This window comes from Mycteria americana, chromosome 1 (assembly GCF_035582795.1).
Source record: "Mycteria americana isolate JAX WOST 10 ecotype Jacksonville Zoo and Gardens chromosome 1, USCA_MyAme_1.0, whole genome shotgun sequence".
Lineage (NCBI taxonomy): Eukaryota > Metazoa > Chordata > Aves > Ciconiiformes > Ciconiidae > Mycteria > Mycteria americana.
In genome coordinates this window covers 44,682,480-44,705,380 of record NC_134365.1, presented here as the reverse complement: position 1 = coordinate 44,705,380, position 22,901 = coordinate 44,682,480, and the positions used below count along the sequence as shown (strand labels likewise).

The following is a 22,901-nucleotide window of genomic DNA, read 5'->3' as shown; positions in this document are numbered from 1 at the left end:
AACATTTCTCATTGATTATTGAGAGGATTTAATTCTTAGTAAATCTTTTTCCCAAAATAGAAAAACAACAAAACCCCACTTACTGAGGGGAACACAGAGAGGAACCCATTTAAAGTGCAGCTAGCAAGCTTCTAAAGTCCTTATTCTTTTTGTGTGTGTGTAATGAAAGAAAGTAGTAGGGTGGATAAAAAGCTAGAATAATCTTTAAGATGCAGTTTTAAAACTTACTTCTTAAAGGGGAAAGAAAAAGGCAGAGGGAATTGTATTTGAGTCTTTTCTTGGCTTCATTTAGAGCAAGCAGATAGATTTTCTTTTTTGCACAAGTGGCTTGCTTTTTTATTTCTGGTTTGTCCGCTAACCTGATCCTCCATTTGTCTGGGTAATTTGTTCCTGGCTAATTTTTTTAATAGCCTGTTAGGTACCGTGTCAACTTCTGTAATCAATGTATGATTTATTGTTGTTCATTCTCTGCCATAGTATCCAGTTTAACTAAAGGAGACTAACTGTTTTCACTAGTATGGTAGCCATTTAATTCTTAAATTCACCATGATTCTTGGGTGTATACTTCTAGGGATTTATTTCTTATTTATTGCTTTAGATCTTAATTCTTACTACGAGTTTGTAATGTTTTTGCAAAACTATGCTTGTAGGGGAATTTTTATTATATTACCTTTTGAAGTTTTAATGGGTTGGGTTTTTTAAAGACTGTGTGCTGGGAACTTGAAAATAAAACATCCTTTCAGACTGTGAATGCATATTGCGTGCCTTGGACTTTTTTTTTGTCTCCAGGTATGTCTGAGGTAGAGTAAAGGTCAAATGTTAACCATCTCCTCAAGTTACGTTTCAGATTAAGAGGACATGAATGTCAGGAATTTGCAGGATTGAGTTTAGTGAGGCCAGTAATGTCAAAGTATTAGTTGAAAATGTGAGGAGGGGGAGAAGGGAATGTGGCAAGAGAGAGGGGGATATTTTGGGGATACTTAAATACGTTTCACCCAGAACAGACAATGTGTTACAAGGGATCACAGAACTGGTAGTGTTGGGATGAAAAAGTGTGTGTGGATTTTGCTTTTAAATTAAAAAACAGTTTATTAGTTGGTTTAAAAACCATTATTATGTGAAATGGTTTGGTTTTGAACCATTTGCTGTTGTTTGGGGTTTTTTTTTTTTGTTGCTCTTATTTTTGCTCAAATGTTTTAACACCTTTGAAAGTCTGTAATATAAATAGGTGGAAGTGTAATCCTGGATGTTTAGTGGTTTTTTGTTGTGTGGTTTTTTTTTTTTTTAAATTGGGAAGCCTTTCAAGAATGTGCTTATTTTCTGCTTAAATGATTTGCTGCTTATAATTTTAATGAGTTTATAGATGAGTGCTTTTTACTTTCAAGACCAATCCTCTTCAAAAGATGGAACCATCCTTGAAAGGTGGATTTATTTCTAAGAGCTTTATAAAAAGCCATTTATCTCCAGAAGGCTCTTTTTATTGTTCAGAACATAATCCTGTTCTCTAAATATTTCATCTATTGGTCAGAATGTTTTATACACAGCAGTTGGATTGAATCCCTTGATCTTTAGGGAATATTGGACTTGAAGATAGCGCTATGGCTGAGTCAGTCCTTGCTGAAGTATGGCTAGATGTCTACTGCTGCCATCAGCTGATCCAACAAGAACTTGTCAGGAATTCAGTCCACACAGTCATGTTACATTTAAACTTGCTTCTCTGTTGGAGTGACTTATGTTGCTGGTATGTCATCAGCAACAGCAGCAAAACCTGGACAAAAGATAACAAGAAGAAACAATTCCCACTCAACTGTTTTAAAGTATTTGGAAGGAGAACTACAAAGCAGAGTGGAGACTTTTTAATTTTTTTTTTTCATGCTATAAGATAGTTAAATGTGCCTGTAATGAGGCAGAAGGAATTGTCATTGGCCACTTACCCATTTCAGACATTTGGCAGCTGCCTGGTTAGTCCCCATAAAAAGTCCCTTGATAGTCATCCCTTGGTAGTAAATAGAGAGGGGGAAAGGTGTTGTGAAGCTTACATACTGGGAATCACTGTGCTGTACCTACTAGTAGAGTACTAGCAGAAATGGGCATGTCACTTCCAGATGTTAAGGTCTGCTAGGAAGGTTAAGTGCAGTTTGTTTTGAGAACCGAATAAAATTAAAGTACACTGAGTTGTGTGTTCTTTTACTTGAGCTTAATTTGAAGGCAGCCTTAATTCCCAAGACAGGCTTTACCAATTTTATGTTATGCTGCTATGATTTGGCCAAAGATTTTCATACTTTTGTCTTTGGTTCCTAATTTTGATAAAATATTTACTGTCAGTTAATTTCTGGCATAGGTCTGCCTTTGTCAGTGCATCCACTGCTTACTGTAGTTATTGACTGCAGGTTTATTTGTTGTTATTAAACAGACCTTTCCTGTCTTAAGCGGGACATTTGGGAAAACCATCTTGAGAAGTTACTTTATAATGAAAATACAGTTGGCCAAATGTGCCTTCTTGTACACCAAATCATTGTGAAAAAGAAGTTAGTTTAATGGTGGTAGGTACCTTTTGGACTCTAATAAACAATATGTTTTGTAGACAAATCCAGTTTATGAAATTTTGTAGAATTAATATTTGTATTATCTTTGTTTGCATCAGCTTTCCTCAGAAGTCCTGCTCAGGAGCCTGGGAAAGCAGCCTTTCAAAATCAGGGGGAAAAATGGGTGTGAAATCATTATTACTGTAGGTTGTTCGATTATGGACCTAGGTCTTATTCATGTGTAGTGGAAAGACAATTGGACTCATACATCCAGTATACCTTTTCAAATGGCCTTCATTGGGCTTATTTCAGTGCCATGCAAAATGAATAGTTAAAGGCTGCACCCATGTGTTCCTTGGCTTCTCACTAAGATCATGCAGTTGTACGCAAGGAGTAGGATTTGTAGAGTATCTGTGAAAAGCATGCATATTGTCTCTTATCTTTAGAAGATGAGCAGGGTTGCCAGGTATATGGGTTGATAACTTCTTTCTTTATTTGGGAAAGTAGTGGTAAAAGTAATCTTTTGTGGTTGTTTTTCCTCTACAGCTTTTAACCCATGAGTCCCATGTCTTCTTTTCCTTAAATCTGAGAAAGTTGCTGCTCTCAGTCGTAATAAAGCTCTTACAAATTCCATAATGGAAGGCCATGAGAAGGAAATGTAATTTAATTGAATGCATCGCCAGAAAACAGCAGAAAATAATTCATGCAAAGGAGAGAGATTTCCAAGTTTGTCAACTTTGATGTGATTTCAGTGAACCATTGGATCACAAATCCATCAGATCACAAATCCATCGGAACCTGACCTTCATTGGATTTGGTGCATTCAGAACTCCTTGCTCAATATACAGTCTTTGTCATGTGGTGTGTGATGTGAGTTGTGACTTGACTGTATATATATGTGTATATATATTTATGTAGCCAGTAGAGTAAGATTTGGAACAGTAAAGCAGTAAAGAAACCTTTGGATAGGGCAGCTCACTTTTTGGAGGTAGGTAACTTACTAAGCAAATGTTACAGGAAGAAGTATACATCTATCCAGATAAAGTGTGTACATTTTAAACAGTCCATCTTTCTCCGTTCTCTGAATGAATAATAGCGTATCAAATGTGTCAGCATATCAAATGTGGCTGTGTCAAAACCAGAAACTTTGGCTTTTAAAAGCTTTTCTTTTCCATATTGTAGGAGAACTTTTCTACACGTTCTTCTTAACAATGCATCTGATTACTTGTTTGCTTGGATTTTTTTTTTTTTTTTCCAAATTGTTTGCTTCTGCGTGTTTTTTTGGATGCATCTTTGGATTTGTGCCCGAATCCCTCTTTGCATAGACTTTTAAATCACAGAACATTTTTCCTGAATCATGTTAGGAAGGAAGTATTAATCTTGGCTGTTGCCCAGATGTAAGAAAAATAAAAGCCAAGTAGACCCTGAGATTTCCAGTTTGGGGGGAAGTGGGGGACAGGGCACAAAAAAGAAATCAAACCACCCAACTGGTCCTGTAAATGCATAGAAATGTTGGTTGAAGGGGGCCTTTGGAAGTCTTAGAGCAGCACTTTCAGCAGCTCTGGATGAGGTCAGCCATGGCTTTATCTTGCTGAGGCCTGAAAATCTCTAAGGATGGAGGTTCCACTGCCTCTCTGAGTAGCCTGACCCAGTGCTGTACTGCCCTCTCACTGAAATGTTGTTCCTAGCGTCCAGTTGATGCATTTTGTACCCTTTGGTATATCATCTGCTGCTTCCGAGAGGAGCCCGACTCCATCATCTTTGTAACTAACCTTCAAATAGTTCTAGGTTGCTGTTAAATTGCTCCTTGACTTCCTCTTCAGCATAGTAAAGCTCCTCTTCATGTGGTCTTGCTCTATAGACCCTCTCTAGTTTCTTTTCCTCCTGTTCACTTGGTTCCCTCATTTCAGAAATGACTCCAATTTTGTACCTTAATCATGTTTTAATATGTGTAAGGGGAGTATAAGGCATTATTTATTATTTTTGTTGGTTCTTCTTGCCCTTGTCGGTGAGCAGAAGCATATCTGAGAAACGTTTCTTTTTGTTGGTTCTCCTTGCTGGACTTACCAGTCATCAGAAGCATATCAGAGAGAGTGTGGTTTATTTGTTTTTTTTTTTTGTTTTTTTTTTTGTTTGTTTTTTTTTTTTTAAAGGAAAAGAAGCAAAATTGCATTGAGACACAGATAATTATTTCTCAAAAGCTAGTTAAAGTTTACATTTTTCTCAGATCCTTTTCTTTCCACATGTTTCAGGAGCCTAGGGAGCTTAATTAATTCAACTGTTCTTTCAACAGTGGAATCAAGATGGATCCAGAAAGGATATGTCCAATACAGTAATTCTAAATAAGAACTATTTTTTTAGGTTGTTCCTCATTCTTTAAACTGAAGCATTTTAATTGCTTACAGAACCAAAAGTATTTCTAGTAACAAAAATAGTCAGTGTTTATTTGGATAGATAACATATTCACATATTTCTAGTATTTTAAAGAATTCTGCTATTGCGTGCAGCAGCCATCTGGGAGACTCATAATCTTGGTGAATTATGGAATTCACATACAAATGTATCTGTCCTCCAGTTATAGGTAATTGAGGTTTAAATTTGAATGTGAAAACAGCATTAAATGTTTATTCCGACCAGTAGAAAAACATAACTTTTCAAGTCCATCCCAATATCTTAATTATTCTGGTAGTGTTTGTTTTGATAAAAGTTATTTGCTGCCTTTGTGCTGATAAGAAAAAATAGTTACTCCAGTATTTTAAGAAGAATTTGTGTTCTTTCTTAAAAGTTTTAAGAAATGTTTAGAGATAGAATAGACTGCATTATGGGGGTTTTTTACAGGCTGGGTTTGGAAGTTGAATGATGCTACTGTTTGTGAAGCATCACGTAGCTTGGTGTTTTCAAAAATGGTGCTTTATTTCCTTGGTTTCCTTTCAGAAAGCCAAATTCTAAATTATGTGTCCAAAGAATTTTTTTTTAATTTTTTTCAGCTTCCCTTAACGGACAATATGAATCCTCAAATATGTACTTTCTGGCGGCAAAGTTCTTTGTTCCTGGGTTGAAAATAAGGTCCATCCTTTGATTTTGATTTGACTCTTTAGTCATGCTGGTATTAAACTTACACTTGGGCAATGCACAAATGCAATCTGCACTTGCTTTGTTAATCAGAATGGTGTGAAATGGCTTGTTCGTGAATAAAGTGCTTGGTCTAGTTGTGGAGCCCACAGGCAATCTGGGGAAAGTTCGAAGTAATTTTGTCATCCTAATACTTGTTAATGTTCTGTTTTTATTTATAAGTAAAGCATGTGCTAGGGAACAAGAGCTGGCTATTGAGATGCCTGAAAATCTTTTTCTTTGACAGTTTGATCGAGTTTCTCAAGGGGCATACTCAGGTTGGCTCTGTCTTCCAGTAGTGAATAAATGTGACATCTGTAATGTAAAATTTGTGGATGGGATAAGGCTCAATAGTGTTCAATAGTAATGTTACAGTAGTCATAAAATCAATTTGATTGTATGGTCTCCTTCTCAAATAAGGCTAAGTAAGTGTGTTGTGTCGTCCCCCCCCGCCCCTTTTTCTTTCTTTATGACTTGTGTGTGAGAAAAGGAGTTTGATTTCTTTTTTTTTTTTTTAAACTATTTTGCTATTAAACTAAAGGTTGTGTGAGAATCCCCAGGAATCAGCCGTTTCCCAAGAATGTGACTCCTGAAAGATGGTCTGTTCTAACCTACTTCTTCTGTAGCCATGATGTGGTGCACGTCAGAGTAAATTAGAGTACAGCTTATTCATTCTCCTGCTACATCACAGGAGTTGGATTTTGAATACCCATTACTCTCTATTCTTCAGACTTCATTAATAGTTTCGGACCACGAGTAAAGTTCTAGGTCACTGGCCCTTTCCCTGTTAGTGTTAATGGAGCCCTTTTTAAGTCTACTGGAATGTGAAGAATGAAGTTTTACTTCCTTTTTTGGGAACTCCTCTAATTTTTGCCCGTTGTATGATTACTTTAAGCTTCTGCATTGCTTCAAGCAATAAAAGAGTATCATTAATTTATTTACTATGAATAATTAGAATTTACAACACAAATAAATGACATTTAAGCCTTAGCCTTTCAGGAAACTAATTATCATGTATATGAAGATTCCTTAGAAGATGGAAACTGAATGCTGAGAAGATTTGATTTAATGAGACTGTTTTAAGTTTCTTTTTTATGTTAAGGCCTGTCTTTATTCTGATGCCCTACTGATAGGCTGAGGGGAAAAATCAGATTGGAGTGAACAAATAAAACATATTAAGCAAGTCTCAAATCCTATTAAAAAAAAAATCAGGAATTGCGTTTTGAGATGTACAACTCCAGTCCTTATTGTAAAATTATCTTTTCAAATATCAGTTTAAAACTAGCAGCTTCAACTTCAAATATCGTAGGATTTTCCAAAGTTAGATTCCGTAGTAGTTTTGAGAAGTACAAATGGGTTTAATTTGTTTTAGAAAGAGTATTGCAATAAGTATTTTTCACTTACCAAAAAACCCCTCACATTATCTTATTAAAATGGACTTTGCATGTTGATGGTTGTGTTTTTCAAGGAAAAAGATCAGGAGGAATGAGAATGTTCTCTTTTTTGTGTGTGCGTGTGACTGTATCCAAGTTACTATCCGTAACCCAGGTTTTGTTCTGCAGCAAGCTAATTTAAATCCTCCTAGGAATGCACAATATCCTTGCCAAAGGGTTTCACAGAGCAATTGAAAGCTGTGTTTCAAAATAGGCATTCTTTACAAATACTTCAATTAAAATTTTGTCTTTAAGAATAGGCTATAATAGTGCATGTGCTTTGTGGCAAATAGAGGTAAATGTTTAGTCTGCACTGTTGAATAACTAAAAGCTCAGCATGGTTAGCTTTGCCAGTAGTGCAGCTCAGTGGAGGGTGGCATTTGAAGAAAACCACAAATTAAAGCATTGTAGGAGTCTAATAAATAAACTGTTGGATTGATTAAAAAGAAAAACAAAAAGATTATAATTCTTGTCTCTTTTTTAAAAGGTTATAAATAAGTAATGTATCAAAGCCAGCGTAGTCAGATAAATCCCCAGTGTTCCCAGCGCTTGGCTCCACACACAGATAGATGGTTCAATCAGTGGCTTTCAGATCTTTCTCTGTAAGTGCACAGCAACATCTGTTACTGAGAACTGTGACCACTACAGGTACAGGGTTGGACCTGTCCTGCTTCCAGTAGAAGCTGCATTCATCTGCCAGAGAGCTCCTCAAGCGACTGACTGCTTTAGACTTGGGTTATGGTCAGCCATCAGCTATGATGGTGTTAGTATTGGTTTTTGTGCCTCTTCCTTGCCTTTCTCACTTAAGGTACAGTTACTGATAGCGGGTATGCTGTTAGCCTATTACAATGCAAAATAAGGGGTTTGTTTCAAACAGTCGGTTTGGATACTTTAAATGAATCCTTTCTGTTCAGAGGTGTGGTAGCATGGCAGTGGCCAAGTGCTACATTTCATTTGGAGGATCCCGTCTCACTTAAATGTGCCATTTTTTCCTCAAACAATTATTTGGTCATAATCTAAGCCATGTTGTTTTGTCTTTCTGGTTAGATTGGTGGTGTTATGTTACATCGATGAGGGCTTGCCATTAGGAGTATACGTTCAAGGAATATTTCTGTTTTCTGCCTGGTGGAAACAGGAGTAAGTATTCATGTCAAGAGAGGATTTTCCAGGGAGTTAGTTCATCTCCAATAAGGACAAACATTTGGAAATGAGCATGTCCAGATAACTTGCACTCAAAGCAGTTGACCAAAGTAGTCTCTGGTCCAGTAATACTAATTTCTAAGAAGCCTTGGAATATTGGATAAATTTTCAGAGAATTTAAGTATAAAATTGTGATTATAATTAAAAAAGCAAATCCAGGAGCATAAATTGAGATCAGCAGATGCTAGCTGGAGAGATGTCAGTTCCAGGTAAATTAGTGGGAGATCTATTTTATTTAATTCTCTTGACTAAAGAACAGGCTGTGTAATTTAGCAGATTTTTTTTTTTTCCCCTAGGATTTTAACTGGGTCTTTGAGACCTTCATCACAGAAGTCTATTGTAGTAGTCTTGTGAATAGGTTGTGTTAATAGGAAGGTAGAGGTTGTAAAAAAGGTAGTAATTATGACTAGAGCAGGGAAAATGATACAGATCACAGTTTCTTCAGTAGATACGATGGACTAGTAGTAATTGAAGTTAATGCTGTGGTGCAGACAATTGGATAAGGTCAAGAGGGGAAAAACATAATTTAAAAACTGATACTCTGTGCTGTAAAAAAAAAAAAAAAAAAAAAGAAAAAGTCTGTACATTGAAATGACATAAGAGCAGTTGTCCTCATTCAGGGGAAACACTCCAACCATCCCAGCATCCTTTCTTGGCAGGGATGAGTGGGAACGTATTTGAGAGCAAAGCAGGTGTAGAACAAACTTTTTCTTGTTCTTTTTTTTTTTTTTTTTAATGCTGTTACCTTCCCAGATTAGAGCAATATTCTGCTTAGGGAGTTCTTAATGCATGTGCCCATGTCTTCTGGTAAACAGCCAGAGTGCTGCAGTCCCGTATGTGCTGGATGGTGCTATAGCAGATTTGCCCTGCTGCTTATGCTTGCTTCTCCCATTTTGCTGTGCAACTGCAGTTGGTTTATGTGAGATGTATGGATGAAGGTTGGTGGGGAGAAATATGTTCTTGGTGCAGTTTGTTATCCTTATTTGTTTTATGTGTTGCCACTGAAACGTTTCCTGCAAAGAGTTTACCGTTATAAAATCCTAGAAGATAAGGCTGCAGGGGACCTTGAAGAATCATCTAGTTTGTCATCTTGTCCCAACAGGATCCTTGTACCTGTGTTATCCCTGACATTTATCTGACATTGATGTGTTCTTTAAGATCTCCAGTGATGAAGATTGCTTTTCTAGACAGACTGCTCTATGCCCCTTTTCTTGTGTGTGTGGCTTTTAGTTTGTTTTTTTGTGTAATGTATTTGTTGTTTTTGCAACAAAATCTTATTAGGTTCAATGAGATGCGTAAGTGAATCAGTCTGCACCCTATTTGCAAGGTGATTTTTTGCTGTCAGTGACCCAATAAGTTGTTTATACTGTTAACTGGACTTTTGGGAGAAATCCTTTCTTACAGCATTTCCTATCAATGGTGAATGACTGAGAAAGCCTTTGTGGGTGTTTGATATGACAATGCATATTCAGATGTCTTCCTTCCTTCTCTACACATTTTAAAAACAGTCTTCAAACACAAACCATACATTGAAAAGCAGCTACAGAAGAGAATCAGAGCCTTTTATTATCCCAACTGCAGTTAATAAGGTACTCCATTATATATAAATAAAGGTAGCCATATGTTAACCTAGCTATTTCACATTTTCAGATTCACAGCCAGAAAAGATCCTAGGCCAGACTTATATTTCAGGCATAAGCTACTACAGCTTAGTTAATGATACCTTTTTATCATATTACAAATCCATGTCAGAAGAACAATAAAAAAAAAAAAATCATCATGGAGGTGTGAATGGAGCTCTAATTGTTTTAAGAAAAAGGAGTTCCATTTAAGAAAGTGTAAAAATTTTACTCAAAGCAGTAATAAGAGAGTACCAAAACCCTAGCAGATAGGGCATAGTGCAATAGTTGTGTTATGATCTTTGTGGTCTTGATTTCATATCTGTGCCAAGAGAGGGGGTAATTCGATACAAATTGCACAAGGAGTTAGGCCAGGTCTAGTGGTTCATGTCCTTGCGCTGTCCCTTTTGTTGTGTGTGGACACCTGTTTTTATAATAGGGGAAGTGACATGTCTGAAAATAACATTTTTGGGTTTTGATGAATTCACTTACAGCGGGATCAGTTCCCGTACAGTTAGACATTGTGCCAGGACAGAAGAATGGGCAGTGCAGGCTCCAGGATGAGCAGAAGATGAGGCTGGGCTGTTTGACCAGTCTGTAGGTATTTCTGAGTTCATGCTGTTTGTGGTGGTTAAGAAGGTTAAGCCAGGTTACGAAGTCCAGCTTGTCTTGTCTCTCCATCCTGCTCATTTATATTTATGTTGCAGTTTTCTTTCAGTTACAATGGCCCAGCTGCATGTGGAGCCAGGCTGCAAGAAGGGGCACGTTAAATCCGCTGTCCTTGGCTCCTGATGGGCTTTTTTACCTTAAGAATCATAATATGGGGCTATGCCGTTATGTGCCATGGTGATGAAGCTTCCAGTGGTTGGATGGATGAGCTCTGCAGCTCTGTAGTTGCTGCTTAGAGTAATAGCAGCCATGCAGGTTACAAGCGGAAAACGGTTCTGTAGCCCATACAACCTGCGCGTTAAAGAAGTCATCTTGGCCATGTCTCGGAGCTCTGAAATCTGAATCAATAGTTTGTTTCCTCTTAAAAATAGATGGTGTTTACTATTATTGGGGACACTATGTATGTCCCCAAACAGTTAATAATGTTCCACATTGGTATGTGTTTTTAGATGAATTACTAAGGAATACTTCAGTATTCCTCTGGTTTGAATTGCTGAGGTTTTAATTTTGTGAGAATTTAACCTTTTCCATGTCCAGGCTGCTTTGGATCCTTGCTTTTACCTGACTTGCCTGTGCTGACCCTGGCACTCCTTGGATCCTGTAGTTAGTTAGACAAGGTGTGCAAAAGACTACTCACTTTTTATAGAGGTAGCTTTCTGCTAGTAAATTACCCTGACGTGGCTTGCCAGTGTCAGGGGAGGTGATGCAGAGGGCTGGTAGATGCCCATGGGCAGGAGCGGGCAAAGAGGGAGAGTTGGAGTACAGCTGAATGGGCACAGGCTAATTTAAACTGTTGTGGAGCCTCAGCCCTTGCCCATCATGTTGTTAAGTTTGTGAGGAGTCTTGGGGGAGGGAGAACAGTCTTGCTTTCTTGGCTGGAAAAAGCAATTGCAGGGGGGCATGTGAAAATAAAAAATAGGAAGTAAAAATAAAATCAAAGCAATGCAGAGTTGTTTCAGTGTCCAAATAAAGTTTGGCTCAACTTTAGGGTGAAGGTTCAGTTCTGATTCGATCTGGAGTAGTTTCCTTTCTTTAAATTGTCCAGTGCCCTCATATAGTTAGTCATAGATATGCAGAGAGACTTTTTATTTCCACATTGTTTTTGTAGTGTTTGAGAGACTTTTGGATTCCTTACTCTTCCAAATGTACAGACAAGAATCCTGTGGCCGGGGAGGGGAAGGGTTTGAAATTATTCTTGAACAAAAAGTAATGTGTATGTAAAGCCTTCTGCTAATTATTGTCTCTTTTAGCACAGGTGCTAGAAGGTTAATGGCTAGCCTATCACGTCTCTTGTATCAAGAGTTTTTTTCTAACCTAAAGCAATGTTAATTTCCATTTAAGGAAGAATGTCGGCAGGAGCCAGTGGTATTTACTAACTGCGCCTGTGAAAACATTCCTCTTCACCCTCAGATGCTCACTCAGCCTTCTGTTTTCCAAGTGACATTATTACAGGCTTTAGCTTGTAGTCTGAGAAATTAAAAGCACGTTTTAATAACGTGAACAGCAGAATCCTCAGTCCTGACTCCTCCTCCGATACTTCCTCACTTACATTCCCCTGGCTTGGATTGGAGTGCAAGTGTAGCAGTGGCTGGGGGATTTATTTTGGTGGTGGTGGTGGTGGTGCTTGTGGTTGGGTCCCCCCACACCCCCTTTACAACATAAAGTCTGCTGCTGGAGCATCGTTCTATCTTTGGAAGTTTTTTTTTTTTGTCATTAAGATTATTAAAACCAGATTTTTTTTCTTGATTTAAAGAATCATTTGGCTGCGATAGGTTATTGCATGAGATGAATTGAGCTCCGAATCCCATCTCCAGTGTTGTCAGCTCATGCTAATTCCTCTCCTTGTCCTCTTTGGTCAGAGTGAAAGACTGTCGGGCTGGACAGATGAATGGCTCGGGGCTGCTCCATGGTAACGGTGTGAATGCTCCTACCCTGTGGTACCTACAGGATATGTAGAATTGTTTACCTTTCTTTCATGGGGGGATGGTAAAGCTTGAATTAGCTTGTGCTTACCACAGTTTGGTCTACAGAAAACAACGCATGTGAACAGTTACCATGGAGAAGACTGATGCACGTTAATTTGTGTATCAGCCTTAACCTTAACCTTAGCTCTCTCTACAGTCAATAGAAAATGGGGGGAGGGGTGGCGTGGCCCTTTTATCCTGTGCCTCGGCAAGGGAGATCCTTGCCAGTGCAGTACCAAGCAATGCACCGTCTGGAGCACAGAGCAGATCCATGTCAGCATGTAACAAATTTTCCTGAGCATCTTTAATGGATAGATTTCAGAGTACTTCAGAAAAGAGGACTGTACCCTTTATTCCTATTTTACAGTTGAGAAATGCATGTTGCAGTTGATATTTCGCATCAAGAAAACAAATGCCTTATAAGCTGAAATCTTAACGATTTGCTTGAGCTGTCTGGCCTGAAAAGGTAGATCTGTTGACATGCAAAGAAATTCTTGGTTGCTGAAGACCTGGCCAAGACTTATTCTGTATTGTATCCAAGTATAGCTTGCATACATGCATATGGGGGTATAGCTAAAAACCCCCAAAACTGTATCAGTCACTCAACAATTAAAAAAACACTAATGGAAAAATTGCCTTTTTTGTACAGACTTTTTCTGCACTTGCTTTTATTTATCCAGCATTTTCCCTGCTTTATTTATTCCTGCTTTATTCTGGTTTGATAAGCTTTTATTTATCCAGCATTTTCCCTGCTTTATTTATTCCTGCTTTATTCTGGTTTGATTTGCTGTAGAAATACCATAGCTCTCTTAACGTGATGAGTTACGTTAGTGCAACGTTCCAGTGAGTGCAGTTGTTTTAAACCAACTGTATGACGTGACTCATTCCTCCCATTACAATCCTATACTATATTTCCTCACACCTAGATTGACTTGGTTTTGTGTCTATGCATGTTCTTCTCTGTTCTGAGGTTACCCTATGCAAATGCTACTGCTATACTAAGGTACTTGAACCTGCTGGTACTGTTTTGTGGGCTTAAAGTATGCACATGAAATGCTCTTGAGTGGCAAAGTCTTGTCTGTCTGCATGCTCCCATCCTGAAGTCCTAGTTTTCCTTATCTTTTGGGAGAGGAGTATGTCCAGCTCTGTCTTAGATCTGGTAATCAAAATGTAAAGATTCTGGGTGAGTGCTGCAGGGGAAATTAGGCAGATCATTCTGACAGTGACAGAAAGACCACAGAAAAGTAAAATGTGTAGTTTTAGCTTCTCAGACCGATTGAAACGTGTTCTTTGCTTGCTTGCTTATTTTTGCTGCTGGAGTCGCAGTTTACTTGCGTAGTTCCCTCTCACCAGGCATTGGCTGCATGTTCTTTCTATGATCCTTTCCCACAGCTCTTGCTGTCTCCCACGCTTTCTCCTCCTCACTCATAAGTCAATCCTATAGTTCCCTCAGTTCCTTGCAGAGCCTTTGAATGGGAAGAGTCAAACACCTGCTGAGCTGGTTCAGGGCTGTACACAGTGCTGACTGCTCAGGTGGAAGGCTAACTGCCTGCTTTGTCTAGCCCTTGAATTACTGTGGCAGCTAATCTGCATCTTTCACTGTTAAAAAACTTGATTAAAAAAATAATCGTGCAACTTTCATATCTTTATAATATTAACCTATTATTAATTATTACTGTCTGGACACCCTCCCCCCCTTCTGTCAGTAGTGACTGGAAAAAAGTATGGGGACACAAGAACTGTGATTTCTGAGCACAGCTTCCATAAGAAGCAGGGGTACAAATACAAGTGACAGAAGACTTTTATGCTGTTAGGACATGGGATTGCACTATGACAACCTGGACTGGATTTCCATCAGGAGCCTCGGACCTTGATACGAGCCTTTATACAAAAAAATTTGTTGGCAGGGCCCCTGAGGAAGAGGTGGTCCTTCCAAATGCAGAGCTAAAGGGTCATCTCCGAAGTCTAGGTGGGGAAACAGCTTCACAGCATTGTTGCTAGGATTAACTTGTAGGTATAAGGTGTTCTCCCAAGAAATAGTTACTATATTGACTGCAGCAGTAACTTTAAACTTTTTTGATCTTCTCTGGGTATTGCCATCCTAAGCAGGCTTCAGTACTACAGATGTGCTTTGTCTGCCTGCATGGCTTCGATAAGTACCGTCTATTCCTGACATCAGTGCTGAGGGCTTAAAAAGTGCTTATTTATTGCCTTGAAAGTCAAATTCAACAGTTTTTATCCAGATATGTGCCCATCCTTTTGAAAGTGCTCTTTCAGTACTTCCTCTCCCTTTCTGCCCCACAGCTGAGTGTAGAGTGCTTGTTATCTGTCTGGTTAGAACAGGTGTTTATATTAGGACTCAAACAGCTGGGAGAGTGGAAAACCTGGTTGATATTTTTATCAGCTTTTCTATGGATTCAGAAGATCCCACTCCCAAATGAGAAATGCAGTACAACTCTCAAAAAAGCATTGTGCTGAAGTTTTCTTTTTCCCTTGGAATTGGTTCTGAGTCTATTGTCGTGGCTTGTCTGTGCTCACTTGGTTGTCAGCAGCCTCTTTGGCTTTGTTTAGTTTGACCAATCCCACACCCACTGTGTGTAAACACTGAATGAGATTCAGTTGGGTAGAAAAAGAAAAAAGACAATTAGCCGTTAAGCAAGAGAGCAGAAACCTATGAAGGCGCTGTACTGCATTTTTAAAAAAAAAGAAACATTTTAAATGCGGCTTGATATTCAGACAATATAAATTGCTACAAACTGCATGCTTCAGAGGATAGCATAGTTAGAAATACAGTACACTGATTAACCTGTTTGATCTCCTTTCAGAACATTCCTCAAATACTGATCTCATCTTTATTTCTTTTTAGAAGTACCATAGATGTACTACGGAAGAAAACAGGAATTAGATGCCTTCAATATTACATGGTCACATTAAAAGGAATACTTCTGTTTTGAAAATAGTATGCTAATCTTCTCCAAGACTTGTTTCTCTCGCTGTTCTTCTGGCTTTAAAGAGAAGGGTGCTCAATCTGTATGGTCTTTATCTACATGACAATACATCTTTCTTTTGGAGCATTGTTTCTATTTGCTTAGTTTTGGCAGAAGTGCATGGTAATGGAAGTCAAAACGATGCTGGTTGCAGGCATTTTAACTCTATTATTTAACTATTCTTTGAGTGGCTTTTGTTCAGCCATTGTTCCCGATGGGTAAGCTGCTCCCGTTTCAGATAGTTTACATGCTCTCTAATACCAATATCTCCCAGAATCCTATCCAGTACAGGAGCAAGTTTGATAGGAAAAATAATGTAGGTGGGCATCAAGTCTGTAAACTATAGTTTGTTTTCTATACAGCCAGGATGAATTCTCTTTTCTGTTCTTGCATTCTGTGATTGTTGTTTCCTAACATGTATGGCATGATGCAAACTGAGAAATATTTCTTCTGTGAACAGTGCAAATATCCTCAACAATTCTCTTTTTTTCCTCCTGGCTGAAACGGGCAAACTTTGTTTTGCCAGGTTTCTTCTGCGCAGCCACTGGTTTGCGATCTTCATATTAGGTAGGATTCGTCACTTCAGAATGTTAATTAGGAGGTTAAGGAGATGGGTTTGGTGACTGACTCCACTTTGGATTTTTTGTATTTGTGGTTTGTGTATTTTTTTGGGAACACTGCTATAACTTTTAGATCTGTATGTTCAATGTTACTAGTGATGTCTGTGTACAGAATGTAGTCTTCGTTAACTGTACCAGATGTAAACCGTCAGTAGAAGAGGGAAAAGATGTGTTGTCACTAGCAAAATTGGATTAGAGCATAGAGGTAAGAAGAGCAGTGTGCAAAATGTCAAAAAGGAGGGGGATGTTTAATTTCACTCTTCTGGCATATAGAGCTATATCTGAAGTTTGGGCCCTGTAGCTCTGGAAGTCAGGTGGGCTGGAACTGCCTGTGGATCATACCAACAGCAAGAAGAGGATTTGGCTGCTTTTCTGGTAGTCCCTTTATTTGTTGTTGGTTTTTGTTTTCTTTTTAGGAGCAGGGCATTGGTACTTCTTTTGGATGAGTCGTTATTATATTCATATAATAATTTCCCCATGGAACAGGAGTCCGCAGTTTGACTTGTTTGCATAGGATCTTCAGTCAGTTCTATTGTTAGGTACTTCTGTTCTTCGATGGTGATCAATCTGAAAAGGGTCTAAGATGCTAACTTTTAGCGTAGTGTTAAATGGTTTGGTGCTTAATTCTGATAGCTTGCCAACCCATATTTTTTTATATTTTTCTCTTTTCTAGAAGGATTTTAATAATGCTAGATAGCTTGTCTTTTGCAGTTTCTCTTGTATCCCTGGCATTTTACTCTGTGACTTTAATATTAAATATCACATACTAAGTAGTTGAATCGAGCATTTCCACCAATCATTCTTGACAAGCCTTGTGATAAAGGATTTTTTGGCGACTAGTTTAGGTTGAACATTTGACTTTTGAACTCATTCTTATGGTATGTTTGAAGACAGTGGTGGCCAAACAGTGTATTTTGCTGAATAACAAACTGCAAACATAGCTGCTTTTTTGTTATTATAATGAAGGGATAATTGACATTCTAGTGTTGATGTAGTTGATGTTTTACTTAAAGCTTTAAAAGAATTCAAAGTACTTTGTTATTTTGCTCTAATACAGACAAATATGTTGGTTTTTTTTTTTCCCCAGAAACATTTCTAAGTGAATTTTAAGACTGCAAATTGTATTTGCTCTGAAATATAATTGAATATACAAAGTAGGCAATTGTAAATTCTCATTATGGTTGAGAAAAGGATAGAGTTCAAACAAAATGTAAATGTGACTTATAATGACTAATGCTGTGAGTTCTGTAGAGCAAGATGCGCATCTCGCTGATCTCTAAGTGATGCTCATCTTTTTGGATTGCTTTGTTGGCAGCATGGTCAAGGATGAGTGCATCCTATGGCTGCAGTCAGCTGTGCTCTGGCCCACCTGCTGGTCACTGACCCATTGCTGCTTTCGGGTCTCTTTTGATCTCAGATACCAAAGATTCCTGCCTTTACTCTTTTTCTGGGTTAAAAAGCCATGCTTGTGATCGTATGAATTGTTGATATTGGACCGCTCCATTTGGATACCATAGACTTTTAGAAGTGCACAAAGATCATTCAGATAAGGTGTTCGAGTTCAGAATCCTTTTTTGGACTCTCTTAATGTGAGAATTAAGGTCAAGTATTCTTAAAAAAATAAATTTTTTTACTGGGTAATCCATATCCATAGAACTGTTGTAGATTTTAGCTAGTTCCTATGAATAACGTTAGCTCTTTGCACCTCTATAAGGATGTTTTTCAACTTGTAAAGAAAAGCACGCAGGCAAGCTAAACCTGATGAAAGGCTTGCATAGTGAAAAAGATGCAATTTTTCCAATTATGCTGTTGTCCTAATAAAAGATTATATTACTGTAAACCTGTTTTACTGAAATATTTTGGGTACTGTCTGGATGTTGTAATAAAAGTGTGTTTAAAAAAGTATGATTAAAAATAGTGTTTCTTAAGGGGAAAGGTAATATAATCTCAAATCATTGAGGTTTGGGATTTTTGCTTGGTTTTGCTGTGTATTTTGAGAGGTGATGACAGAAAGGTTTGATACTGTGCAAAGAGGTAGGAAGATGGTATTTAACAGATACCAGAGCTGTGCATGGTAAAGCAAGGGAGCATTTGGTTCTCAGTGCTGCAGTAAGAAGAGTGATTATAAAGAAATGACGGGTAAAATAGTATTCTCTTATTTGCAGTTAACTTCTCCAGGCTTTTCTGAATGATCAGCTGAGGGAAAAATAAGGTTGATTCCCAAAATGTATTCTGTTGTAGTTAATTGCCTGGTTACATTTGTCCCCAGTTAGAAACAAAATACTTATATCTTGTCTTGTATTTCTACTGTGGAAGTTGTTAGTAAATGTTTACATTTCATAGAAACCCTTGCACTTTTCCAGCATCTTGATGGGAAGTTGTGATAGTGCACTTGGAACTTTTACTAAACAGGGAGAATGTCCCTGTGGTAAAATTGATTTTTTTTTTTTTTAATTGTTCAAAGTTGTTTTGGGGCAATGGGAAGAAGCCTAGATTTGTTTCCTCTCCTAGATTGTTAGCGTCATTAAGAAGCTAAAAAAAAAGCCAAGACAACTGATGGTGCTTGTGTTGTAGAGATCTATTTATTTCCCAATGTGAAGTTGAACACAGGGTTTTACTTGAGAGTATGTATTTGCTTGCGCATCTTGCTGCACTGGTTAAATATGTTATTAACTCAAGTGCTCATCATTTTCAAAAAGCTGACGTAGCGCAACCATCCATGGAGTTCTGGGAAATAAATAGTTTGAATGGGCTTGTATCTGGTTCAGGCAAAATCAACTGGGCTAATTAAAACTGCTGAAACTACCCTGAGTGACCTTTCATGAAATGAACTGGGAAGCTCTTAGATACATGCTTGGTCAGCAGAACTGCAAGGCAAAAGCAAGTTGATGCAGGAAGGGGGATGGGGATAGTGACATTTTGACTCAGCACCATTTCTTGTGGCGAGAGCAGCTTGTGCTCGCTCAGAAACTGATCCTTTGCGTGTAGGAATACCACTTGTTTTCATGGAAAAAACAGTCCCTCCCCAATTTTTGTTTGTTCTTAGCAATGCACAAATGTTTATAGGAAGCAAACCAGTGAATCATTAGAAATGTTCTTTGTACAATGTTTCCTTAAACTGCAGGCTGGTGGTGCACTGGAATGCAGGGATATCTTTGTGGCTGTTTCCTTCATCAGTCTGATTCTTTTGAAAGCATCTTATTCTGTTTGTATTTTCCATACTAGAGGTTTACAGAAAAATGTTTATACTACAGCTTCAAACATGTACTGAAATGCTAGAAAACCTAAAGAATTTCTGTGGATTCCTTATATTAAGATCAGATGTGGGAATGTCACATTGAATATCTGCTGTAGAAAACTCAGATGATTTTAATGGAAAATAAGAATCTGAAATGGTATGTGGCTAGCAGCAAAATAAAAAAGCAGGGGGAGGGGAATGGATAGAGAGAATTATATAATGGGCCAGAATTACACCTGGTGGTTACAAGTCCATTTCTCTGCTGTGCTGACAGAGAAAGTGATTACTGCATTTCTGGGGGTTTTTTTTTTTTTTTTCAATGATGTGAAACTAGTTTCTAAAGCAAAGTGGAGTATTTGAGAGAAGCCCGCAATGCGAGCAATGCAGTAATGCATCTGACTGAAATGTCCTGTGGGCTGAGGCAGTTTCAGCTGCAGGGCAGTTTGAACAAAAATGGTCTTAAAGTGTGTAACAACACTTTGTACATTTTTAATTTTTCAACAGTAATTAACCTATCGACTGAAACTTGTCTTTCATTGATTTTTATTACTCTAAAAGTTAGTCTACGCTATAAATAGCACTACGATTAGCAATCTATCTGAAGTTGATGGAGAAGTGCATAAGCAGAATATTGAATGTAAAGTATTATTTTGCATAAGAAAGCTTAATTCATTGTGAGTCAAAACAAATGGATTTCCTTATTAAGGCTAATAGTTATTGAAACAAAACCTAATAACTTTAGTAAAAAGCAGTAAGATGTTAAAATTCTATAGTTATTACCATGTTGACTTGTGCTCAGCAGGCATTTCGTGGGCATCGTTTAAATTAGCGTGCGGGTATATGGGTGTCTGTTTGGAAGGGGAACGTAACCTTTGTGTTTGGGAAACCACAGAAGGTCCTTGACAGTTACTGGTAATCTGCTTTAGGGTAGGAATGCATTGGCAGCCCTAGCCAAATGTGCCACATTGGCTGCAAATGGTCAGGATCAACCTGTCCATGACTCTTCTACCTCATCTGTAACAAGTAATAAAAACCAGCTGCTTCTGTGGTTCTCACCACTCAAATTTGTGTTGGCCCCAGCTGGCTCAGGGCTTGCTCTGGTGAAGGGAACTGGAGCGGGAGCAAGCCCCAGTAGCCTTCAAAGCAAGTTGTATGCTCCAAATTAGGTTTACATAAACTGTTGCTAACTGTTCCATGCTTGGGAAGAAAGCCTTTAACATTGGAAGTATGAATTATTGGCGGGGGGGTGGGGGTAATACCTTTTGATGGTATTGTGATCTTGGACCTTCCTGAGAAGAAAGGAAGAGGTGGAAATGGACATTGCTGGCAAATCCTAACTGAAAATGCCTAGTTTAAAATTTTGTGGCTGGAAATTTCATATTGGATGATGATGCTTTGTTCCTGTCCAAAACTGCTAAGAGAATAGTTAGTAGCAGGTGATTTTATATTGGAAGAGAGAAGAACATTCTTCCTCACAGATGTAATTGTATTCAGAGAAAAATATTTCTGTGGAATGCTGATGGTCTCTGGAAAGCTTATGAGAAGCACGTATCTGAAGAAGGAGAGAATTAGTGAAGAAAGGAGCACTTGTCTTTGTAGTGACTAAGTAGACTTTTTTCTTTTTTACCTACAGTATTGTAATTTGAGCTTTATGCTTCTCAAAGAATGTTGTCCCTTGAAAATGCAAAGCTTTTTTGAGGTGTGTGAAGGTTACTGGTCTCTTCTGTCTCCAGTCGGTTTTCTCCTATGCTTATTAGAGGCTGCTCTTCCAAACTCATGTCAAACTATCTCTTTCCTTTGAGTTTATCTGGGATCTTCATTCTCTTACATGAACAACTTGGAGGCCAGAAGAACAATCCGGAAGTTTTCCTGTTTTTCTAACACAGTATCATTCTTCATCTGCATGACATCAGTCTTAATTTATGTCAGATCTTCTGTGAGCCTCGTGGGTCTTTCTGAACAAGACTGGTTTTGTAAGAGCTGAAGGTCACTCCATTTCTTGTTGCAGTAGTGGCTCACTATTTCCTATTTTATCACTTCAGAATGGATTATTAGGATAATGGATAAATTACGATACAGATTTAAGTTTTCGTTACCAAAATTTTTAAGCTTTACAGTTTAGAAAAGGTAGAGGATGTTGATTTAAAGATCACCTCGTAGAATGTGCCATGACAGTGTTTTTTAAACACTCAGTTAAAAATGGACCTGAGAGAACCAAATGAAATATTTTTTTAATTTATAATTATTTTATTTGAAAAGACCACTTATTGAAAGTGTTTTGAATGTATAATGATTCAGCTGTAATAATCTTTCAGTTATGCCTTTTCTTAGTGATAGAAGTAGACAGTTCTACATCAGTTGCATTAAAATGTTGGTTAGAAGTAGATTGGTGAAATTGCATTAGGATTCTGCCATGAGTGCTACTGTAGAGAATTTAAATGGCCTTTATTCAGGTTCATTTACATTCACTTTATTCACTTTTGGAAACGTATACCTTTCTAGTTTGTCAGTTTTCTAGCACTTCTATCACCATAGTGTTTGCTTTGGAGCAGCCAAAGTTTTTTATATGCTAGTGTCATTTTTCAGTTAGTAAATAACTCTGGTTTTCTTTTTAAAAAATACTACATTCCAGCATACTCATTACATGCTTTTGGCTAGTTTTGGGTCTTTTGGATAAGATGATGTCAGAGATCGTCAGTATCTAAGCCTCAGAATAGTGATTTTGGTTTTTGTGCATTAGAAACTTCCATTGAAGTAATTTGACACTCATCTTTGTTCTCTTGTAGCCCTGTTCTCTGTTTCTCAAGCTGTTCCGTGTTCACCTAGAAGCTTTTTCTGATACCTTAGAATGGTTAGTTCCCTGTGTTTTGTAACTAGGTCTCACACACCTCTTGTTTTAATGCAGAATGCTGGCACACAGCTTGTGATGTTATGATCAGTTCTTTTTTGGAGTTTCATGTCTCTTCAAGTTGGTCTTCTAAACATGAGATTGTGGGTTTTTTTCTTTATGTAAATTTGTACATAATAAACTAATAGACCCATGTAGACATAGCTGACTTAGTCCAAAGCTGGTTGAGTCCTCACACTTCTACCCTGGCCTCAGCGTGGCTTTGAGCTAGAACAGAGGCAGTGTTACTAATTTTTTTTTTTTATTTATTTTTTAAATTATTTTCCTGTCTCTCAGCAGTCAGTGCTTTAGAAACTTATTCTTTTTGAATCAAGTATTTCAGTAAATGTAGTAGGAAACATTTGTGATGAAGAACCAAAATGTTGTATGTTAGTGTAAATTGTTAGCGATTAATGACTGTCCAACTGATTTAAAAATGACTAATTTTCAATAGAAAATTTTCAAAGACAAAACCAAAAACAAGGAGAGCAAAATTAAGATGGGTGATTCAGTCTGACACTTCAGTCTTAGCAGATGTGTCAAAAAAGGTCAGCTATTGAGTGAAGAGTACACTTAACTCTGTGTTTTCCTTTTCTGTGCTTCCTTAAAATCTCTTATGTAGAGGTAAAATTATTGCCTATGACAAAC

The 22,901-nt window shown here is 37.8% G+C and overlaps 1 protein-coding gene across 5 annotated transcripts in view; it reads left to right on the top strand.

Annotated features, from left to right (window-relative positions):
* PAWR (pro-apoptotic WT1 regulator) overlaps positions 1-22,901 on the top strand; it is an 89,723-nt gene that overhangs the window by 19,411 nt on the left and 47,411 nt on the right. The gene's annotated exons all lie outside the window — the stretch shown is intronic.